General features: G+C 34.7%; 1 long non-coding RNA gene across 1 annotated transcript; it reads left to right on the forward strand.

Moving 5' to 3' along the window:
- The first annotated feature begins 6,805 nt into the window (after positions 1-6,805).
- Positions 6,806-8,043, forward strand: LOC126878801 (uncharacterized). Its single transcript, XR_007695790.1, has 3 exons — positions 6,806-6,954; positions 7,054-7,315; positions 7,651-8,043. It is a non-coding gene; the product is annotated as an uncharacterized LOC126878801 (long non-coding RNA).
- The last annotated feature ends 7,600 nt before the right edge of the window (positions 8,044-15,643 follow it).

Here is a 15,643-nt window from a genome sequence, read left to right on the forward strand (position 1 = left end):
TTACTGTTCTATTTCTACTTCCCCTAAATTTGACAGTAAACAGTATTAAATTTGTAGTGTTAAATTATATTTTATATTATAAAAGTTTAAAAGTCTATTAAAAGATTAAGTATGGCAACGGGAATGGTCATATCTCGCATTTCCTAGAATTCCTAATTAATACTAAAAATAAATAATAAATATAACTGTCAAAAATTGACCGAAAATTCGGAAATGTATCAGTTAGCGATTAACTGACTGGCGATGAACCGGCGGCATCGAAACGGCCGGCGATGAATCGGCCGGCGATGAACTGGCGGCATCGAAACGGCGGCGATGAACTGGCGGCGATGAAACGTCCTAGACCCGTTTACATTGTGTGAAGTCATTTTAGCTGCGGTGGCGAAAGCTTCAGTCCGGCTCTGGTAAGCGACAAACCAACCGCATGCTAGCTAACCTCACAAAATGATTGAACGGTGGTGTATATTTATTATTTGACGTTTTCTTTTCACAATAATAAAGTAATAATTACGTATAGATGACTTACGTAGTAGTATCTAGTAGATAAACACTTTAATTTTAAAAAACTATTTAATAATACCACTTGTTTTTAGTAAAAACTAGGAGTACAATATCAGTATAACTTCACCATACCTTGCCAGGGCCGGTCCTCTAAATAACTTTTATTTAACCCACATTAGGTCATTAACTTACTGACATACCAAATAAAGACATAAAAATAAAACAATTTTTAAATTTTATTAAATATTTTTATTGAATAAATCGAGAGTGTGAATCAAAGGGAAAAAAATACAGCTATTATTATGCTCTACTTTGACAAGTTTACACTTAATTTCAGAACTTAAAATAGGTTTGGGATCATTAAAAACTTCTTCCGGACACTTAAAGATACTAAGCTTATTTGACTGAAATGGATAAGAAAACATATTTTTCTGATTTTTTAAAGGCATGCCCAGAATTTTTGGAATCGTTGGTGATCCGTAACAGCTCAACATTTTAATAATTATATCATCTTTAGTCAACAACCATTGGTTCTTATTATCATTTTTGAATAAGGTATTGCATATAATTAAACATTTATAATGGATGTTTTCAAAAGGTTCAAAATTGGATATTGGACATTTTATAGGTACTTTAAAAATAGCCTCTGGATGGATAAGATTTGGTTTATCATAGTCCGTAAGTTCTCCCAAGCGTTTAGCAACTTGTATCAAGGGTCGATTACCAGTTCTTAATAAGTTTTTAATGACATCTAACTCATTTTCAAATCTGTATGTAGATATTTCAGACAGACAGCCGAATCTTTTCACATCATCAACTACATGACACAAGTTATGTACATTACTGCTAATCGAGTCCTCACCATAAAGTGAAACAAAAAGTTCAATATAGTCATTTAGTATCTGTTTTGCCATTTCCAAGAGATGTTCCTGTCTGCAGTAGAAATTGGCTGATAAAATAGTTATTGCACAAAATAACATCATAAAATGATTATATGTCTCCGTATGTAGATGCTCTTTTAATATCACAGGTCCCAGGTATAATAGAAAAGTTCTATATTCTGTCCCTTTCCAAAAAGACAGTGAGTCCAAACTTCTAACTGTTCTATGAATGTCATTTGGAAGGTGTTTATTTGAATTTTCTAGCCAACTATTAATGGAAGTAATTTGAGGTGAAAACAACTTCTCTTTAAAGTTATAACTACCATGAACCCATCCACTTAAGCACCTTTTTACTAATCCAAGATCTATCAGATGCAAAGAATCTGCAACAACAAAATCTCTTACCATATCAATAGGCAGTCTTTCAAGGGGTGATGGTATTAGTGCATCATTGTGTTTGTCTTAGTTTTTGTCTTTTTGATGGTGTTCTGGATCTGACTTGCTTCTAAAACTGGCATCTGTCCTTAGATTGCAATTTGTTTGAGGAAAGCTAATATGTCTGCCCTTTTTATCATACCAGCCTTTGACAGAGCATTTTAAACAGCTGTAATAAGCATTATGGGATACTCTACATTGTACATCTAATAAAAGCTCTGGCAGGAGTGTCACAAATAAAAGCATTTGTTTTAAGTGCTACATGCTGGTTCTGGTTGTTGTAGATCCCGACTATTAATAATCTGTTCAGTTCTTCAAGAAATTGCTGTAGAAATAATTCAGCATTCTCAGGCTTCGCTTTACCACAAAAAATTGCAACAACAGAAGGTTTACAAGAAAGTTCAGGTATATTCGAAATATTCATTAGAATAGGCCAGAATTGTTGTTTAGAACTTTTTCCAATTGGGATTCCATCTACATGGGTATTTAATTTAATTTCCTTAATATGACTTGGCAATTCAATATTTTTCAGGCACTTTTCGATACCGTTATACCAGAACTCACCCCCGTTGCTCATTTTTGTGGCCGTTATTAATTTGGGTGTTGCTACTAGTGTCCTCGCATCTTTTGGTAACCCGGAGATTCCAAAAGATAACAAAATATCTAAAAGCTCATTAAGATGAGTATGAGCTATTCCATTTTTGACTGCCCAATGCCTCAGCTTCTCCCGCCTCAAATACTTTGATTCTATTTCAAATTCCAAATTAGTCACCTCATCATCATCATCTGTAAGCTCAAACTCGTTAGCGATTAGATCACATTCATGCCCTTTTGGTGTAGTATCAGGTCTGTTGGTGTTGGCAGAAGTCAGAATGACATCTTCCTGTTTGACCTCATCATCTGTTAAGGTTAATCTGCTTGTAGATGCTTGTGTATGTACATCAGGCAGCTTAAACCAAAGGGTTTTATGAATACATTTATTAATCTACTTATAGTTGGTTATTTTTATTTGTTGCATATATGTTTACCTCATCAAAATCTTTAGTCCCATTTTGAGTAATTAGCTTTTCAGGTTCTGTATGTGCCATTTTAAAAAGTTTAGCTTTTTGTCTGTAAAAAGATGTTGAATGTCTAAAAGCTTTTGATTTCTTTTTTCCATGCATTTCCATTTCATTCTGCGACATTGGTTTTCTCAAAGAACAACTATATATTTTTTAACTATATAGGTTTTTCATTCAATAAATTGTTATTGTTAATATACTGTTTATAGAAAAACCAAGTGTAAAAAAGTAAGGTTATGTTATGCAATGTAATATCTGTCATATAAGTCAAGATGAGTCAAGTCAGATAGGTCCTAATCAGCAAATTTTTATGTCGTTTTGTAGTTGGAAACTAAACCAATTGTCGAAAATTTACTTTACGACGTTGGATAGTCGTCGACGTTTTTTAGTAAATTACAGGTATCTTATAAAAAAAACTTTGACGTCAGGTTAACCTGTACAACTTTACTTAAATACTACGTTGTTATTAACTACGTTGTATTGTCGTTCTCACCTTCCCGCAAGTACACGCAGCAATCTACCATATGCCTACTGAGAAAACACCCGACGTCTCCTGAACGTTGGGTTCGCTACTAATAAATATTTAAATACTCTGTAATCCCCGACGTTGAATCCAGGAAACCAAGTTAACTAACAACTTTAACTTAAAATTCCCTGGATACGATGTTTACAGGAACGACCACACCAGAAGATCAGGAGGAACGGCCATCTTAGTAAAAAAGGGAATCAGACACACCAGTTTCACGACTCCACCACTGGTCAACATGGAGGCTACAACAGTAGAAGTGAAAATGAGGCAAGGAGCAGTCAGAATCACATCAGCTTACGTAAGACCACAAGACCCTTTAATGGACGATGACCTAGATGCGTTCCTAAACATCGCCGAATCATCCATCATAATAGGAGACCTGAATGCAAGATCCCCCATCTGGAACGACAGAGCTACGAACAGAAACGGACGACTACTAAATAGATACATAGAAAACAATGAAGACACAATAGCAATGGGCCCAGAAGAACCTACTCACTACCCAGGAAATGGACTTCCAACCCATATCGACATAGTTGTGGCCAAAAACCTAGGATTGCAATCAGAATTAATTACGCTGGACGAAGGATCAACTGACCACCACCCCATCCTACTAGAGATCGGAACATGGGAAGAGACAAACCCACCAAAGAGAACAAAAAAGAAAATAAAGTGGACAAACTACAAAAGACTAGTAAGTGAAGGAATAAATATAGTGCCAGTGATAAACAATCCAGAAGAAATAGAAGGAAAAGTCCTAGAGCTCGAAAACATCATACAAGAGGCAATCAGAAGCAGCACAACAGAGGAAGAAGTCGAGATCTACATGGGAAGGGTCAAAGATATTCCACAAGAAACACAAGATTGGATAAGGGAAAAAAATAGAGCAAAACAAACAGCAAGAAGAACAAGAAATCGAGTAGACAAATCCTGGGCAAATATTTTAAACAGAGAGGTCAAAGCGGCCCTACAACTCCACCGTAGTGAAAAATGGGACAACTTTGTACAAGAGACGGAAGAACAGGACTCAAACATGAAAAATGTTTGGAAACTCCAGAAAATGTTGAGAAGCGACAGAAAACCCATCCCCCCACTACATGGGAGACACGGTATGGTATACACCATAGAGGATAAAGCAGAGGCGATGAGGGCTACACTCGAAAGAGAATGCGACCTAAACTACCACCAAGACGAAGACGACGACTTCCTGGAAGAAGTTGAAGAACAAGAAGAAGGACCAGAAGACCCAGAGGACTTCATTCCCCCAACATCACCGGAAGAAATCAACGAACACATCAAAAACAGTTCGCCGAGAAAAGCGCCTGGCTTAGACGAAATAACAAACAGAGCCCTAAAATATTTGCCCAGAAAAGCTATAGTGTACTTCACAAACATAGTGAACGCGATACTAAGATACAAGATATTCCCAAACAGATGGAAAGAGGCCCATGTCATCATGATCCCAAAACCTGGCAAGAACCACACATTCCCGCAGAACTACAGGCCAATCAGCTTACTTCCAGCGATCAGCAAGATAGTGGAAAGAATCATTCTAAGCAGACTGCAAGCGGAAACGAACAGGCTAAATATCATCCCAGAAGCTCAATTCGGATTCAGAGCAGAGCACTCCAGCGAGCTACAAGTACTCAGACTAACCGAGTACATAGCAGCTGGATTCAACGACAAGCAGTACACTGGAGCAGCGTTCCTGGACGTAAGTAAAGCGTTCGATAGAGTCTGGCACAAGGGGCTCTTATACAAAATGCGGGGTTACGGGTACAGCGGGGCGATGACGAGACTAATCTCGTCGTACTTGGGCGGCCGGACTTTCAGGATTCGGATAGGACAAGTCCTGTCCGAGCTCGGAAACCCGGAAGCTGGAGTACCCCAGGGAGCGGTCCTGTCACCCCTGCTGTACACGATATACACCGCTGATGTACCTAGAACACCAGGTACCCTCATGAGCCTCTACGCCGACGACACAGCGATAGCGGCCAAACATAGAAATGTAGATATAGCAGTGACCAACCTGCAAACAGCGTTAGAAGAAATAGAAGAATGGAGTATAAAATGGAAGATAGCCATCAACTCAGATAAAACGCAAGCGGTTCTATACAAGAAAGGAAGACAACAGCCAGAGGAACAGCTGACGGTGCAGAACAGACCCATCGAGTGGAAAAACGAAGCTAAATACCTAGGAGTCATCATGGACAAAGGATTAACCTTCCAAAAACACGTAGAAGCCACAGTCCGGAAGGCCAACATAGCAAAAGCAACACTAAGAGGACTCACAGGCAGGAAAAGCAAACTAAGACTGAAAACAAGGTTAAGACTGATCAATAGTATAATCCTACCGGTATTAACATACGCGTCTCTCGCATGGGGACACGTATGTAACACACACAAGAAGAAGATCCAAGCAGCCCACAACAACAGCTTGAGGGAGGCCGCCAGAGTCCCAAGATATGTAGCTGAAAGATTCCTGTTTAGAGAACTCCAACAGAGAGTCACCGAAATCATGACAGATAAGGCAAGGACCAAATTCGCGGAACTGGAGCACCACCCAAATTACATACTGCGAGAGATTACAAGGTATGATGAGTTCCACCGATGGAAGCACAGACGTCCGAAGCAACAAATAGTGGGATAAGAGTACAAAAGTGATAAGTGATAGTAGGGAGTTCGTAGCTCGAAAACAAGTGCCGAAGACAGCGTTACATACGAAGATCAAGTACCACGACCGCCTCTAAGGTAAGTGAATTTTAGAAAATTACAGAAGGGCATAAGCCCCCAAAAAAATATAAATAAAATAAAAAATGGCGAAAGCCCCCAAAAAAATTATAAAAAAACCATAAAACACATACAAACTCGAGCAACGAGTCATCGGGTCTCAGGCCTAGAGTCACTAGGGCTCAGCACGATGACTCGGGGCCCAAGCAAGCAATTTTTAGTTCCGCGGATAAGTAAGAAAGAAGATAAAGGCATAGAGCGCATCACGCTGGCCTAGTTTTTTGCATTCGATTAGGGTACCACAATGGAATCTTATTACCCAGGATTCCATTGTGAAGAGCATTTGGCTACGATAGTTGTGCCCTCATCGCGCATCAGCGTGCTATGGGGGGGAAAGGGATGGCCTGGGGCATTGGAGCGAGGTGGGGTGATCCCTGTATATACTCGGGTCAAAACACCTCGCCCCAATGAATTGTTACACCCGAATGTACTCTTTCGAGAGGGTGGACATTCCCACAGGTCGGGTTAAATCAAATTGCTTGCTTGCATCCCCGACGTTGAGCAGTCGTTACATGTCTTCCAGTAAATTACATTAGGCAATCCAAACCACGTGACCTCTGGTTGGCACACAAACTAACAACGAGGTTATGTTTGTATCTATTTTTCAATGATTTTTCATTGTTTATCGTCGTATTTTGTCTATTTTGGATGCATTTGGATTTCGTTTCCTGTTTTTGTGAACTTTATAAACTTTACCACAATGCAAACTGATTATTTAAGGAAATTATTATTGGAAACTCCAGATGTTGCGAGAAAGGTAGGCGAAACAAATTTTATTTACTGTTCATTTTGCCCCGATATTTATCAATAATGATGAATTTTGCAAGCAATAACATTATTTCTTTTATTGTTTTAGATATTTATTGAAGCTGAAAATAATTGGGGATTTAGATCCATAGGCAATTCAGTCAGAATTGGATTTTACAGTAAAGTGCAGACCATCAAGTTACTATTATAGATATTTATACATATCTGGTGGAATCTCGCAGTTGCTACTCTAAGCAGCAGATGAAAGCATACAAAAGCCTTCAGGCACATAAATATTTTACAGCTGGATTTGTTTTGAATGGAGTAAAAATTGTTAATGATTTCCTGATTTTCATATTATTGTTGGAAAGGTATGCCTTTATTTTATTTATTCACCATTAAGAAATATATGGATAACAGTATTAGTGTCTTTTGGATAAATTGGTTCTAAATATTAGATTTATTTACGTTTATATATCTGTATGAAACCAGACATATCGTCGTCCTAATCTGTAAACTGCGAACTCTATAATTATCTGAAAATGATTTATTACTACCATCTATTTGAATTACTGTCATGATTGTTCTAAAATTATATTATATGAATGTCTGATTTTAAATAAAATATTCTCAATCATTGTAAAGAACGCAAATACTCTAATTTTTGTAGTTGAAGATTTTCCAAAAAAATAAAATATTTTTTTAGGTGAAGCATTTCCAAAAATCTAATGCTAAACGACTAAATGCTTGGGTGTGGTGATAGCCAGTTCTGATGACATAGCAAATGCAGATTGTATGTGTATGGCCGGTAATAGTGAAGTCTGCAGCAATCCTATTTTTAGCTGAGTATGCCCAGGGCAAGACAGACTAAGAAGAACCCAATGCATGTACATATGTTACAGCTACATGGTTTGGAGATAGCAACATATGCATTCTCTGATGAAAAACTAATGAGTTTTGAAACTGTTCGGTCAGAGTGCTTCTTGTGCTCACTAAACGAACTGAAATATAAGATGGCTTTGGCATTGTGTTGCAGCGATATGAAAATGGTTATTCATTTTTAATTATAATGTACTTCTTCTTCATGAGTAATTATGTATTGTTCTTTTAAATGTGTATTTATTTTTGTAATTAGTATCAACTTGTAATGATAATATACATTTATCGTTTAAGGTATGACTATGTTTTGACTCTAAAATAAATTATTTAAAAATCGAATCCTGCCTCTTTCTGTTAGTAACTACCCATGGATATCACAAATAGTGATTACTGATAGGTTTGTTCGTAGAATGATCAGCAACTCTTGCCAACCATCAGACACATGTGCATTCGTAGTCTATGAATGCTAACTATTAACTGCTCATGCATCTGATGGTTGGCAGCAGTTGCTAATCGTTTGTGTCGTACTACGAACAAAGCTATTAGGCCTGGATCCCATGTACCAAAAAATTGATTAATAGCAAGCTGAAAATTTGTTAATAGCTTAACGGTGTCCAGTTGGACAAACTTTGATGTATTGTGACACTGGAACAGGGATAGTTTTAATTGTGAAACAGTTTGGAAACTCAGATTTGGAACATCAGATTACAAAAACATCCCATATATTTTGTCGGACAGAACATCCAATTGATTTGTTATCCTTTCATTAAATTCTCATGCAAAAATCAGACTGCTATTACTGACCAACCTGATTCCTGTAGTTTGACATGGTCTTCGTGTTCTACTCATTAAAATGCCCAGTTGGTGATTTTTTCACCAGTCTGGTTTTTGCATGAGAATTTAATGAATTGGTAGCAAATCAATTGTAAGTTTTATCTGACAAATTACATAAACATTTTCGTAGTTTGACGTTCCAAATTTTTAACCTGTTCCACAGTTAAAACTTCCAGTGTCCCGTACATCTAAGTTTGTCGGACTAGACACCGTTAAGCTATTAATAAATTTTCAGCTTGCTATTAATCAACTTTTTTTTGGTACGCGGGATCCAGGTCTATATGGAATAAATAAATAACAAAACAAATTCCCTGTCAAAACTGCATTTATTTTGAATAGAATGAAAAACAAAATAATATTGTTTTAACAAAATAGGGGATAAATGTTAAAATTTAGTATTAATAAAGTTTGTCACATTGGCCTAAAAATTAATGTCACTAGTTACGTTAGTGTCACATATAAATAATTGTAATAATATTAATAAAACCATAATTCCTAGCATGAGTGCGTCCTGTTTTTTGATAATTTAGTTAGGCGAGGAAACATAAATGAGTTTCTAATAGGGCTTCTCATCGATTGTCATTTGTTTCGTGCTTCTGTTAGATGTTGTATAATCTGTGTATAATATTACTATACACGGATTATATGACATATGACAGAAGCTCAAAACAAATGACTGTGAATGAAAAGCCCTATAGAGTTAACACGAAAAAAATTAACATTAACCGATCAGCTCGACTTCCACAGTTCACTACTATACTAGTTACAGGCATGTTTTCAGCAATTAAAATCACCAAAAACGAAAAGTTTATAAAATAATCAATCTAATGAATGTCTTTAAATACTATTTAAGCTCAAAATCACGACAAAAAACAAATTAAAATTAACATTATTCTGAACAGTTGGACTTCCACAGTTCACTACTAGGTATACAAGTCACAGGCATGTTGTCAGCACTCAAAATCATCAAAAACGTAAAGTTTATAAAATAATTAATCTAATGAATGTCTTTAAATACTATATTAAGCTCAAAATCACGACAAAAAACAAATTAAAATTAACATTATTCTGATCAGTTGGACTTCCACAGTTCACTATTATACAAGTGACAGGCATGTTGTCAGCACTTAAAATCACCAAAAACGTAAAGTTTATAAAATAATTAATCTAATGAATGTCTTTAAATACTATATTAGCTCAAAATCAGGACAAAAAACAAATTAAAATTAACATTATCCCCATCAGTTGGACTTCCACAGTTCACTACTATACAAGTCACAGGCATGTTGTCAGCACTTAAAATCACCAAAAACGTAAAGTTTATAAAATAATTAATCTAATGAATGTCTTTAAATACTATACTACCTCAAAATCACGACAAAAAACAAATAAGGAAAAATCAATAATTACATTGAGTTTAGGTTAGGAACAGTTTTGTGTGCCAACCAAAGAGCACGTGATTTAACTTTGACAGGTCGATGGATTCCCTAATTGTAATATAGAGGTTATACCCGACGTCAGCTTAACGTTAAACCTTAACCTAATAATTAACGTTGGTATTCTCAACGTTGGATTGTCGTTGTCGTCTTCCCGAAAAATACGTCTACCATACTCGATAAAACACCAACGTCCTCTGAACGTTGGCATCTATCCTAAAAAATACCTTGTAATTCCCGACGTTGAGTAGTCGTTGATGTATACCACTTAATTGCACTTATACTACAGATAGGTTAAGACCGACGTCAGCTTAACGTCAAACCTTATCCTAATAATTGACGTCGTTATTCCCGATGTCGGTTGGTCATCAGATTATATTACTTATTAGCAGCAACGTTGGTCCATAGGAAAAACAGACGTTCTCCTTGGTTAAGGCTTATTGTGAACCAATTTTGTCCTTAAATTTAACGTCCCATTAGGACAAAATTGGTTGCAGGTCGTAAAATTGCTACTTGGGTATTCATTTAAAATTAAAATTAAAAACATTAATTATAAAAAATATTATTTGGTCAAAGCTGTGGTATATTATATTTTTACCTTAAATATACTTACGTTTTAAATACTGAATTTAAGTTTTTTTAATGTTCCGTAAGATGTAATTATATTAATCTTAGCGCCATCTACACGATAATTGTGAAAGTATCCGAAGTAAGAAATTCATATTTTATCAATAGAACGTCAAAATGATTAGCAAAATCTTAAAAAAATCGATTACAATTTAATTAAATTTTTGCGTTGTAAATGTTAAGCGATAACAATTAAATAATAAATTTAAAAATTACCAGTGAAAGTTGAATTAGTAACCGCTAGGAGCGACACCAGCGAAGCTCAGAGCGTATTGGCCATGAGCCGATGGGTAGAGGGGATTTGACAGCTTTCGCCAGCGCTGTTAGTGGCAGTTTTGTGCATTTATCTGATAAATTTAAATGGCGCGCCATGGGTAGAGGAGAGGGGATTTGACGGTTTTCATCAGCGCTGGTAGTGCAGCGTTGCCACATTTAGTAGATTTCTACTTTTTTGATAGATTTTTGAAAAAATTTAAAAAAATTCTAGTAGGCAATATTTTTTAGAAGATTTTTGGTATATTTCAACATTTTCTTATGACTAAAATAAAATTTGCTTTTTAATAGTATTTACCCCATTTCTAAATTAATTTTTAGACATTTTGTTACAATTTCCCAATGTCATTACCGAAAATAAGATTCAGGGGTGGGATTCTGTGTACAATCGCTAACACCGCCGACCGCTTTTTATCAATGTCAATATATTTGAATTTTTAGTTTTAATTCAAATATTTTCTTGTTTACTAAGTGTCACTTCAGCATCAACTAGCAAAACTAGAAAATAATTCAATTAAAGCTAAAAATTCAAATATTTTCACGACAATTGACATCGATAGAAAGCGAAGTGTAGATATCTACAGTGCACGGAATCTAGCCCCAGGACGTAGATGATGAATATTAAACAGAAATTAAACTGGATTCTGGTGTAACAAACTTGCAGATTTCAAGTAGCAGTGCAATCAGTACCTATTTCAGGTGTTATTGAAGAGTTCTGGTATTCGGTGAGCCTGTTAGAAGCTAACGATGGAAAACTAAAATATTTGCAAAACAACAAATGTTGTGTTTGCGTGTTTCTAATGTAAAATGCGAAATAATTGTTTGAAGAATGTGATCCAGACATGCAGATGTTAAAATCAGTGGATGACAAAATATTATATACAAATATTAAATATGAAACTGATAAAAATTAATTATAGTTGGTCATTTTGTTCCCCAGTTAAAATATAAAAAAGTTTGGTTTTTGTTTACAAACAGTCGTATTAATTTCTAGTTAAACTCCCTCTGTGGCTCAGTGGTAAGAGCGCCTACCTTTGGATCGAAAGGTTCGAATGGTCGTGAACTCGAATCTCACCAGGGTAGAGAATTTTTCGTTTATTATAAATTAATAAATGAAAATAGTTTCTATCTTTGTGTGATCGGTACCCACCGGAGGGACCGGAGACGTTCGGATATAATTAGCGTCTCTGCAAAGACAATGACATCGACTTTGCAAAGTAACAAGACACTTACTCAACACACACACTACACATAACACTAGCTACCTATGGTAAAATCCACTGTACCATCACCATGCCAATGCCCATTAGTTGTCGAGGCTTTAGCTAAATAAAAAAAATTTCTAGTTAGTCAGCTGTTATTTTTATTATAAAAAGTCCTAAATTATATACAAATATATTAATAAAGTTTTATAGTATATTTTAGTTTTTGATAAGTATATTTTAGTAAGCTAAACTTACAGTAGATTTTCTAAATAAAATGTGGCAACGCTGTGTTAGTGGCAGTTGGCAGTATTGTTTTGTGCATTTGATAAACTTCACAAACTGAAATGGCGGGTATTATGGATTTTTCAAAAAAGAAAACAAGATATTGCAGCTCTTGTATTGATTCATGTAAAAATATTGAATATAACAGTACTGGATGCAGTTATTATATTCGGAAACATTGCGTACATGTCCTGTATCAACTAAATCCTTTCCTTTTTTGGTGTTGCTGATTGAAATTGGATATCATGGGAAATAAGACTTGAATCCAGTATAATGTTTAATATACATTTTGATAGAATTCAAACAAATTACAATTCATACAAATTACAAATTTTAATAAGCAAAGCAGTAAGCACACAAAAATAAACCGAGGTAACCTTTAAAATGTTAAATAATTCATATAAACTTATTCTTTTTCTCAATGGTCTCTTGCGTAAGCAGTCATCCAGTCGCACGAACTTATATATTAAATATTAAAATTATAATGAATAAAATAAAAAAACATAATTAATTTTACTATTAATTCTGTGTATTCGTTTAGTAATCAGGTTACAATAATATTTCAGTTCATACCTAATTTGTGTCTTTCTAGATAAGTATCTATTTTTCTCGTTTTGTATATTTCACATACATAAATTTTATCAGAAAAGTATAAGTTTCAAACCGCGAGATAGCGCTACCGTCGAAACTCACAGCCAATACTCTCAATACATAAATCATAACAACTATAGAATAACATCCTACTTTTATTGTTGCATATTCTAACAAATTGTAATAGTTTTTTTTTCTACAAACGTGTTTAAAGTGCAATAATACAGTTTAAATTAAATTTTAAAAACCTTTAAACCACCTTTTTAAAATTGCACAAGTTGTGCTATTAATATTAAATGTTAATAAATAAAATATAAATATTTTGACGTTTCACAATTTGACAATTCAGTTTTAACTGCAGGGCCTTAAAAATTTTAAAGCAATAGTGCTTTAAAGTAGCATTTTTAACGCTCCTATGGAGTGCTAAAAATTGCATTTATCTACTCTATGTCATATTATGTATAAGTTTTTAGTTTGTGAAAACTGCCATTATAGATAGCAGTGCGTGAAAGGTTTAAAGTGTGCGTGAAGCAACAATGTATTTTAAATAGGATTTACTTTTTCGCACACTTTCAATGGGTTTTGTGGCACACTTTTATATAATCAAATATTCTTAACTTTGGCGTTGTCACGGTGATGACAATATGAGCAATAACTAACAACAAAATTTTTGACAGTTTTGTGGTTTGAAACTGGTTAGGATTTTTACATGTCAAAGTTCTAAAAATTGTAGAATAGAATTGTAGATAAAATATTGTATGAAACTGTGCGTGAAGTACTTTTTGCGAACTTACGCGATGTATAGCACTAGCTCCGTTGTCGCTCGTGCTCTAAAAATCGCGTGCGTTCGCAAAAAGCATACTTCACGAACTGTTTCATAAATAACTATTTTAACACGGTTGTAGAAAAAAGTTTTTAAACAGTAAATTAAAAAAGCTTCACATTTACAGTCGGAAAAATGAGAGAATACCCATGAACGATCACATCAATCACTTATTTTGTATTTGCTGTCTTTTTCTATAACAAACGTTTGTTTTTGCAAACAAATACAAAATAAGTGATTGATGTGATCGTACATGGCAAATACAAAATAAGTGATTGATGTGATCGTTCATGGGTATTCTTTAATTTTTCCGACTGTATATATAAACATTTTTTTCGTGTCTCTGATGATAATCTGTCTATTTTGAAGAAAAGGGCATTTTTAGCTAAACTACAAAAATTCGTTATTGGCTTTTAACTTCTTTTTTTAACTAATTATTTAAAGCCGGTCAAACTTGTAAAATTTATTTACCATACATAAATAAAGAGGACGGACTAGTGTCAACGACTTATTTTTATTTAGAGTGGTAATTAGGAGGCCGTTTCCGCTCACTTTCTCGCTGAAAAACATGACTGACTTTATTTTCAACATAAGTTACTAAATTTTTGAGCTCGTTACTTTTTTATTTTTGACAATAGACCTTTTTAAATCCTTTAAATGTGTTTTTATAAGTTATTCTCGAAAAATACATAGTTTTCCCGTTTTTTGACTTTGAAACTCCAAAATTTAACACTCGACGAAGAAAAGAGAAAAGGTAACTATAAAATATAGCTCAGATACTATTAGTCTTAAAGGCAATTAAATAAAATTATTTGCTAAAATCATCTACTCGTTCAAAAGGTACATTTTCCTTAATTAGAGTTGTTGTGATAAAATAAATAGGTTTTGGGTTATTAGCAGGAAACTGATTAAAAACATTGATTTTTTCTATATAAAACTAACCCTTTTGAGAGCGAATAAAAATCAAAAACTGGTAATTTTATCAAAAAAATTCATATACCCCATTCTACGAATATTCGACCCTCTTGGATTATCGTGACAACGAATATTTTACTGTGCAAAATATAAAGAACACAAGCAAATTGCAAATTACATTGTTTATTGGAGTAATTATTAAAGCAAAATACTTTAGTACTTCTTATGTTGCACACTAAAAGATTCGTTGTCGCGATAATCCAAAACAGTCGTATATTCGTGGAATACACCAATAACATTTTTTGCTTAGAATTAAATGTTTTACCAATTTTTGTTCTCAAAATATAATAAAAAATTTCCACCACACGGATGGGGTGGCAACTACCCCCATGTTAAAAGCGTCTTTCGGTCTCATATATAGATTTTGATCCTTGGACTATACACTACTTAGTCACGATTTTTCAAGCAAATCGATCTATTCTGTAAAAATTGCGAGGTGAAAACCTTACATTAATGAACTAATAGAAAAGTAGGTGGAAATGCATTATTGCATTTTTAACTGCAATTTCCATGCACTGAAATTTCCATTATGGACATAAACAAGTCAAAATCAGTATATTAAGAGCCACATTTTATTATTCGGAGGGTTTTTGGGGCCACTGAACACGAATACGCAATCAGAACTGTCCCCCGGAGTACCCGGTGCCCAGGGTTACTGCTAATATCTGGAGTTTAGAGAGGGTTTTCAGAACTAAATTAATGCAAACAGATTAAGATAAAGGCAGGTTTTGTTTTTTATTTGATTCAGAGTTGGACCCCCATCTCCATATAGCT

This window comes from Diabrotica virgifera, chromosome 1 (genome assembly GCF_917563875.1).
Source record: "Diabrotica virgifera virgifera chromosome 1, PGI_DIABVI_V3a".
Lineage (NCBI taxonomy): Eukaryota > Metazoa > Arthropoda > Insecta > Coleoptera > Chrysomelidae > Diabrotica > Diabrotica virgifera.